General features: G+C 39.7%; 1 protein-coding gene across 1 annotated transcript in view; it reads left to right on the top strand.

Moving 5' to 3' along the window:
• Positions 1-179, top strand: part of LOC138057001 (tyrosine kinase receptor Cad96Ca-like) — a 30,686-nt gene extending 30,507 nt beyond the window's left edge. The window contains exon 9 of the mRNA XM_068903009.1: positions 1-179. This exon is cut by the window's left edge and continues 998 nt beyond it. The gene's annotated coding sequence lies outside the window, so the exon portion shown is untranslated.
• Positions 180-7,500: the final 7,321 nt, after the last annotated feature.

The raw sequence follows: 7,500 nt of genomic DNA, 5'->3' as shown, positions 1-7,500 counted from the left end.
CTTACCTGAGCCCCCAATTGCTGCGCTTCAAAGTTCTTTGCTATTTTCTATCAGTATTTTTCACTATTATTATCAATATTACCAGGAATATGTTGAAATTGTAATTGCTTTAAGCAAAGTCGTAATATATGTAAACTTGTGTACACGCTTCTAGCAGATTTAATTAAATTTGCCAAAACCCAACGTCAACTTTCTGCTTCTTACATAATCGGCGTTCTTTTCCTCAGGGAGAGCGCATACTTTTCGCGTCCTTCCAGAAAGAAAAGAGCGCCTGCGGATTGCGGGTTAGTTCTAACACCTCTCACTTTTAATGAAATGGGCCACTATTGAGTTCACTTTATCATCTCTGTGTGAAAGAGCGAGGTCTTCCCATCACAAATGCTAGACAATTAGCATCGCTTGGAGCAACAGGCCTAAGGATACTAAAATGACCTATTCCTATGTTACAACTCTGACGTAGGACTGGTGACGGCAGAAATTGAGAAACGATGAGGTGACGTCACGGCCTCTGACATAAATACTTTCGGCGCATTCTTATACAAAGATTTTTTGTTTTGTTTTGATCGAATATCACTGATCCAGTGAGGAAAAACCACGAGTGTCTCTGGATTTTAGGCACAGAAATAAGCAAATTTCGTCAAAACGAACGAGACCAAGGTTAGCAAACTGGAACTAAGAATTTATACTTGAATAATACTTAATACATGTACATGTTAATTAATTGGTGGGAAATAGCAACTTAGCTCCCAACAACTCGTTTCCCTCTTGCTTTGTAGCTCAGTCCTGCTCAGACCTCATTCCTCCACAGAGGCTCGCGTATTCACGGTTCCTCTGCTCGAAGTGTGTGCAGACGTGAATGCTGAAAGCAGCATCCGTTCCCTTGTCGCCACCACCTTATTTTACGCCTGCTTCTCGCTTTTTTAGCATATTTTCTTTGAGTCGTTTTGAGTCCCCTCGGACTATATCTATATCCCGATGAAAATTCTTTGAATTCAGTGTCGTATTGCGTGGTTATTTCAAAGACGGCATCGTAGTCAGTTGGTGTGGAAGAAGACTGTGCGGTCAAGATAACCACAGACAAAAACAGGAGGCCATCAATAAGAGCTTGCCCCTCCCATACAAGCCCTGCGAGTTAAGCTTTGCGCGTATCTTTCTATTTTTAGAACGCCACGAGTTCTTGAGCTTTCACGCACTGTTTAGAATGGCCAAATAGAATAAAGTTATTGTCTGACGATGACAATGGACAACAATGGAAGCAAATTGATGTAAAGGATGTAAATGTGAGTCTACTGCTGATGGGTTAGTTCTGAAAGATACGCGCAAAGGTTGCTCAAGGTTATAGTGCATAGGGAGGCCTAAAGGCATGATAAAATTAAGCAATAGAAAACGTTTTCCGTATTTATATCAGGCTATGCAAACACAGGAAAAACGTTTTCTATTGCTTTTATAAAATATTTATCAAAGATAATTCAACATATGAAGGAAAATGCTGGTATTTTCACTTTTTGATTGAAACAGATTTTCTTGACACACGCTCATATTTCCTACAACCAATCAAAACTCGCGTCTGACAATACATACCAATCAAAATTCGTGCGATGTCACAGCCGTGTTTACATACTCTCATCTAAACACAGCTATTGACCAATGAGAGTGCGCGTACTATCCTAATTATTTATAAATAACCCTCACAACACGGATGCGATCTAAAAATAAATTTCAAGTAACTATCATGGGGAACAGGGATTCGCTTGCTGGTAGTTAATTCTTTCATGCCTAGGAAGTTCTCAAAGCTGTAAAAGATTACGAGGCCACAGTCACTAAAAACACGGCACTGATTGGATATTATTTACTTATTGACTGAGTGGGAGGGCCGGACGGGAAAATATTTTGCCCGAGGTCATGGCCAAATATTTTCCTGTCCCACCCGACCTAAACTCAGTTAATAAGCATTTTATCATAGGAGCTCTTTCCACTATTTATGAGCAACCAGAAGATGAAGTTAGGACAAAATAAAAGACAAAAATCTGCACAGAAAATTTATCTAATATGTTGGCCGTTTGCATTTGCTTTTCTGGCTGTAAATTACTAGGATGTTTAAAAGCGACGAAATCCCCTAAAATTGCATTGTACGGAGCAAGACGTGTTCCTAGTAGGGCTGTACGGTTTTTCCGGCCCTGCTGGCACTAATGCGTACGGCCCTCATACGGGCTGGAAATTGTATTTTTTAAAATCTAGCTCTAGCTGGCTTTGGGGAGCGGATATCATTTTGCCACAGAAGTTAATAATCAACCAAAAAAATAGTGACTGTTAAAATATTACTGGAGGCAATATCCAATCACTTTTGCAATTTTTCTCGTTGGGTACTCCTGTACAACCAATGGCGGTGAGCCCGATGTAACGCGAACGTTTGTTTTATTCGATCTTTAAACAAAGTATATACCCTTATGGAGCTTGAGAATGGAACTCACATCGATAAACCACACAAGCGGTGAAAAATAAATATCTGGAATCTTAAAAGCGACGAATAATGGAATTCGGCAACAATTGCATCTTTCGCCGTCGGATATCCAAGTGAACTGTATTGCTAATATTTTCTAACTGTGTTATGTACCACACTGAAACCAAATGGCAAATTGTCTTGCAACTTTTTCTGGTTGGATATGGGTTAACAGACTCTGTGAACGAGTCGAACACCTTGAGTGGATAGTCAGATCTCTGTTGTCTGGCTATTTATAATTTTGTTTCTTTGTACTCAATTCTGCACAGTCTTCAGGTAAAAAAAAAATGGAAATTTGACAAATTCTTGTTAGTCAAGAAGTATTTGAAAAAGAGCTTGTTGCTTCATTATTAAACGAAGAGGTTCTTCAGGAAAGGCTTTGGTCCTGAACTCCGGTGAGAAATTTATTTATTTGCGTTGTCTTTTTGGACACGGAGATGGTTGCTCGCTTGCGCGCACGGAATGAAATAGTAAGATTATTATTATTTTGCTCTAGTAGCAAAAATGTTGATACTTCTGCCTTTGTGGATTCATCGTGTTATGTAAATATTAACTAATTTGCTTGAGTGGGTTAAAATTTGATATAGGAGCAGTTTTCATAGCGATGATAGAAATTTTTGCTGTTTAGTCATTCTGGTGTAAAATGAAGTTAACTTGGGCAGCTAACAATATTTCTTTAAGCTTATCTACTGCGCATTTAGGTGAATTTTTACTATCTTGCACAAAATTAATTTACGAAACACTAATTTAAAAGCAAGAAGCTATAGATGGTTTCACAGTGACGTCATCAAATCGCACAGGCCTAAGGAAACTAAAATGACCTATTCCTCTGTTACAACACTGACGTAGGACTGATGACAGCAGAAATTGAGAAACGATGAGGTGACGTCACGGCCTCTGACATGAATACTTTCGGCGCATTCTTATACAAAGATTTTTTGTTTTGTTTTGATCGAATATCACTGATCCAGTGAGGGAAAACCACGAGTGTCTCTGGATTTTAGGCACAGAAATAAGCAAATTTCGTCAAAACGAACGAGACCAAGGTTAGCAAAATGGAACTAAGAATTCATACTTGAATAATACTTAATACATGTACATGTTAATTAATTGCTGGGAAATAGCAACTTAGCTCCCAACAACTCGTTTCCGTCTTGCTTTGTAGCTCAGTCCTGCTTAGACCTCATTCCTCCACAGAGGCTCGCGTATTCACGATTCCTCTGCTCGAAGTGTGTGCAGACGTGAATGCTGAAAGCCGCATCCTTTCCCTCGTCGCCACCACCTTATTTTACGCCTGCTTCTCGGCTTTTTAACATATTTTCTTTGAGTGTTTATGAGTCCCCTCGGACTATATCTATATCCCGATGAAAATTATTTGAATTCAGTGTCATATTGCGTGGTTATTTCAAAGACGGCATCGTAGTCAGCTGGTGTGGAAGAAGACTGCGCGGTCAAGATAACCACAGATAAAAACAGGAGGCCATCAATGACAGCTTGCCCCTCCCATACAAGCCCTGCGAGTTTTGCGCGTATCTTTCTATTTTTAGAACGCCACGAGTTCTTGAGCTTTCACGCACTGTTTAGAATGGCCAAATAGAATAAAAATTATTGTCTGACGAAGACAAAAATAGCAAAAACAATGGAAGCAAATTGATGTAAAGGATGTAAATGTGAGTCTACTGCTGATGGGTTAGTTCTGAAAGATACGCGAAAAGGTTGCTCAAGGTTAAAGTGCATCGGGAGGCTTAAAGGAATGATAAAATTAAGCAATAGAAAACGTTTTCCGTGTTTATATCAGGCTATGCAAACACAGGAAAAACGTTTTCTATTGCTTTTATAAAATATTTTTTTTATAAGATAATTCAACAAATGAAGGAAAATGCTGGTATTTTCACTTTTTGATTGAAACAGATTTTCTTGACACACGCTCATATTTCCCACCAACCAATCAAAACTCGCGTCTGACAATACATACCAATCAAAATTCGTGAGATGTCACAGTCGTGTTTACATACTCTAATCTAAACACAGCTATTGACCAATGAGAGTGCGCGTACTATCCTAATTATTTTATAAATAACCTTCACAACACGGACGCGATCTAAAAATAGATTTCAAGTAATTATCATGGGGTACAGGGATTCGCTTGCTGGTAGTTAATTCTTTCATGCCTAGGAAGTTCTCAAAGCTGTAAAAGATTACGAGGCCACAGTCAATAAAAACACGACACTGATTGGATATTATTTACTTATTGACTGAGTGGGAAGGCCGGACGAGAAAATATTTGGCCCGAGGTCATGGCCAAATATTTTCCTGTCCCGCCCGACCTAAACTCAGTTAATAAGCATTTTATCACATGAGCTCTTTACCCTATTTATGAGCAATCAAAAGATGAAGTTAGGATAAAATAAAAAACAAAAATCTGCACAGAAAAAATATCTAATATGTTGTTTGCATTTGCTTTTCTGGCTGTAAATTACCAGGATGTTTAAAAGCGACCAAATCCCCTAAAATTGCATTGCACGGAGCAAGACGTGTTCCTAGTAGGGCTGTACGGTTTTTCTGGCCCTGCTGGCACTAATGCGTACGGCCCTCATACAGGGATTTTCCCAATAGTTTTGCAATTAAAGCGCGCGTGGTGCCGTATGGGCCATATGATAATAGATTTTACACTGTCTAACGCTAGACGATTTTATTCTTCAATCGCGGCTACTTCGTATATATAATAGGACTGCATGCTGTCCAATTTGGAAATACTTGGATGAGAAAAATTCTGAGAACTGACATTTGAAAATTTGGACTGCCAAGTTGGCAGTCCGAGGATTTCTCTTAATCAAATTATTTCCCAATTGGACAAGCATGTAGTGCTGTTACCTATTCATCATATAGCTTCCAAAAACGGTTTGTTCTCACTGTTAGAGGCTAATTTAAAACCCTCAAAGCTGCTTTAGGACGGTGCCTACTATGCTTATTGCGCATATGTTCTGTGCATGAGACGCATTGCATAAATGGCTCCGCGTGGTCAAAATAAAGCACAACTTTTAAAAATACATAGTACACACCAGAACACCCAAGAACAAATATTTATTTCTCTACGACCAAACATATGTTTTTTTCATTATGAATTAACTCTTTCAGATCTGTAACATCAAAAGACTGTACTGGCTCAATCCCCTGACCTGGCCCAGGACCTTCCTGGACCATCTGGCTTTGAAATGGGAAATTTTCTATTTCAATTAGGAATCTGTTAGGACATGAGCTCATCAAGGGGACCCTCTATCTTCACTAATTCCTTGAATCAACACTTTCCCGAGTAAATTTGTTTCTATGAACAGGTTTTCTCTCGAAAAGTTACATATTTTCCATGAAGCTGTGATGGCTGTGTTTTGATCAATGCCTTTTACAACAGTGGGTGTGCTGCATCTCCCAAGGGAGTCGTTCATTAAATAAATCTACTCGGGAAAGGGTTGACTCCTACGTCAAGTATGGGAGATAGAGGCTTCCCTTGATGAACTCCTTGAGACTGGTGCTCAGATGAGGTTCTTAGTGAAAAGAGTCCATTTCGGCCGCCATTACATGAAATCTTTGCTTTTCTTTCAAACATCAGACCAAGGTTGGCCTACATGCGGACGTCTCGGAAGACAGATTTCCGCTGGAACAAAGACATCGGCTCGTCTAAAAATAACTTTCGTCGACATGACATATCCCAAGGGCTGGACCGGGAGCCTCCCTCTCTGTCCTCTCATTTTTTCTTAATCGCCACTGGGAATCCAAACTTAGTATGTATCGCCTCGTCGTTTGTCTTTACTGATCCATATTTTCTCCTGCTACGAATATTTTAGTGTTTTTGTTGAAAAATTGTTTCTTCTGCACCTTCAGCTTGCATCTAAAATGAGAAAGGCATTCTGGTAACACAAAAGCGACATAAAAAGCGCCCTGAAGCTCCACTGACATTAATCAAACGCACCATTGTATTGACGGATTGTCTCTTTCCAGGACTTCTCATTTGCTTAGAGCACACCGCCCAAACCAAACTTGGCGGGTATCAAATCAGACTCGATTTCTGACTGATATAGACTTTTATTATTTTTTCCCTCTACGTATTGTTTTTTTATTACAGGATTGTATTGGTATCAAATCTTCGATTGTCCTGGATGGTGCTGTGCTTTGTTTTTTTGCAGCGAATTGTTTCTCACTTCAGTATGAAAAACGAGAGATAAAAAAGAAAAAGGAGGTTTTGACCGTTCAACGGTCATTTTCAAGTTCAAGTTCTTGGCTAAAACTTAGTATACGTTGCGGACCTATATTGTAGGACGACATGCGCAGTTGCGTTATAAAAATGAAGCACGTGGCGTGTTGATTGAATCTTGGTTACATGTATATCCCTGTTGTTAATGCTATTTCATTGCGGTTAGATCCGAAATAGTCTACATTCTGGCGACGAGGACGGTCATTAGTGTATTTTCTTGACGATCTCGAGCATATTTTTGAGAGATGTGGTTGGATTAGCGCCTTTTGATTGTTCCGATACTGCTTGAGTAAAGATGGCTTCGAGCTTTTGAGTTATTTGCAGATGGAAAATTAAAAGGAGTCGACCATTCTGACCAGACGAAAGCTTTAATGTTGCATAGTTACTGCTGGATTAAGTGTTCAGGACATTTTCTTCACACTAGATGAAGGAACAGACGAAAGCAATCATCTGAAAGCGAAGGGTGTGTTAAATAAAAATTTCAAGCCACAAGCAAATATTCCGTGCGAAAGGCTTTGTTTTCGCGAGATGAGTCAACTACCAAGGGAAACTGTGGAACAGTTCGTGACGCGATTGAGGCAGAAAGCCCAATCTTGTGAATTTGGAGATGCTGCTACTGTGGATGAGCAAATTCGAGACCGCTGGTTGTGTTCGTCACACAACATTCCCCGCAAGCTTCTTGAGAAAGGGAAAATTCTGGCTCTTCAGCAAGTGAGAGAAGTCGCTCGCGTTATGGAAGATTCTGAGAAGC

Source organism: Montipora capricornis, chromosome 7, assembly GCF_036669925.1.
Source record: "Montipora capricornis isolate CH-2021 chromosome 7, ASM3666992v2, whole genome shotgun sequence".
NCBI classification, from domain to species: Eukaryota; Metazoa; Cnidaria; class Anthozoa; order Scleractinia; family Acroporidae; genus Montipora; species Montipora capricornis.
This window is presented reverse-complemented; position numbering and strand designations above follow the sequence as displayed.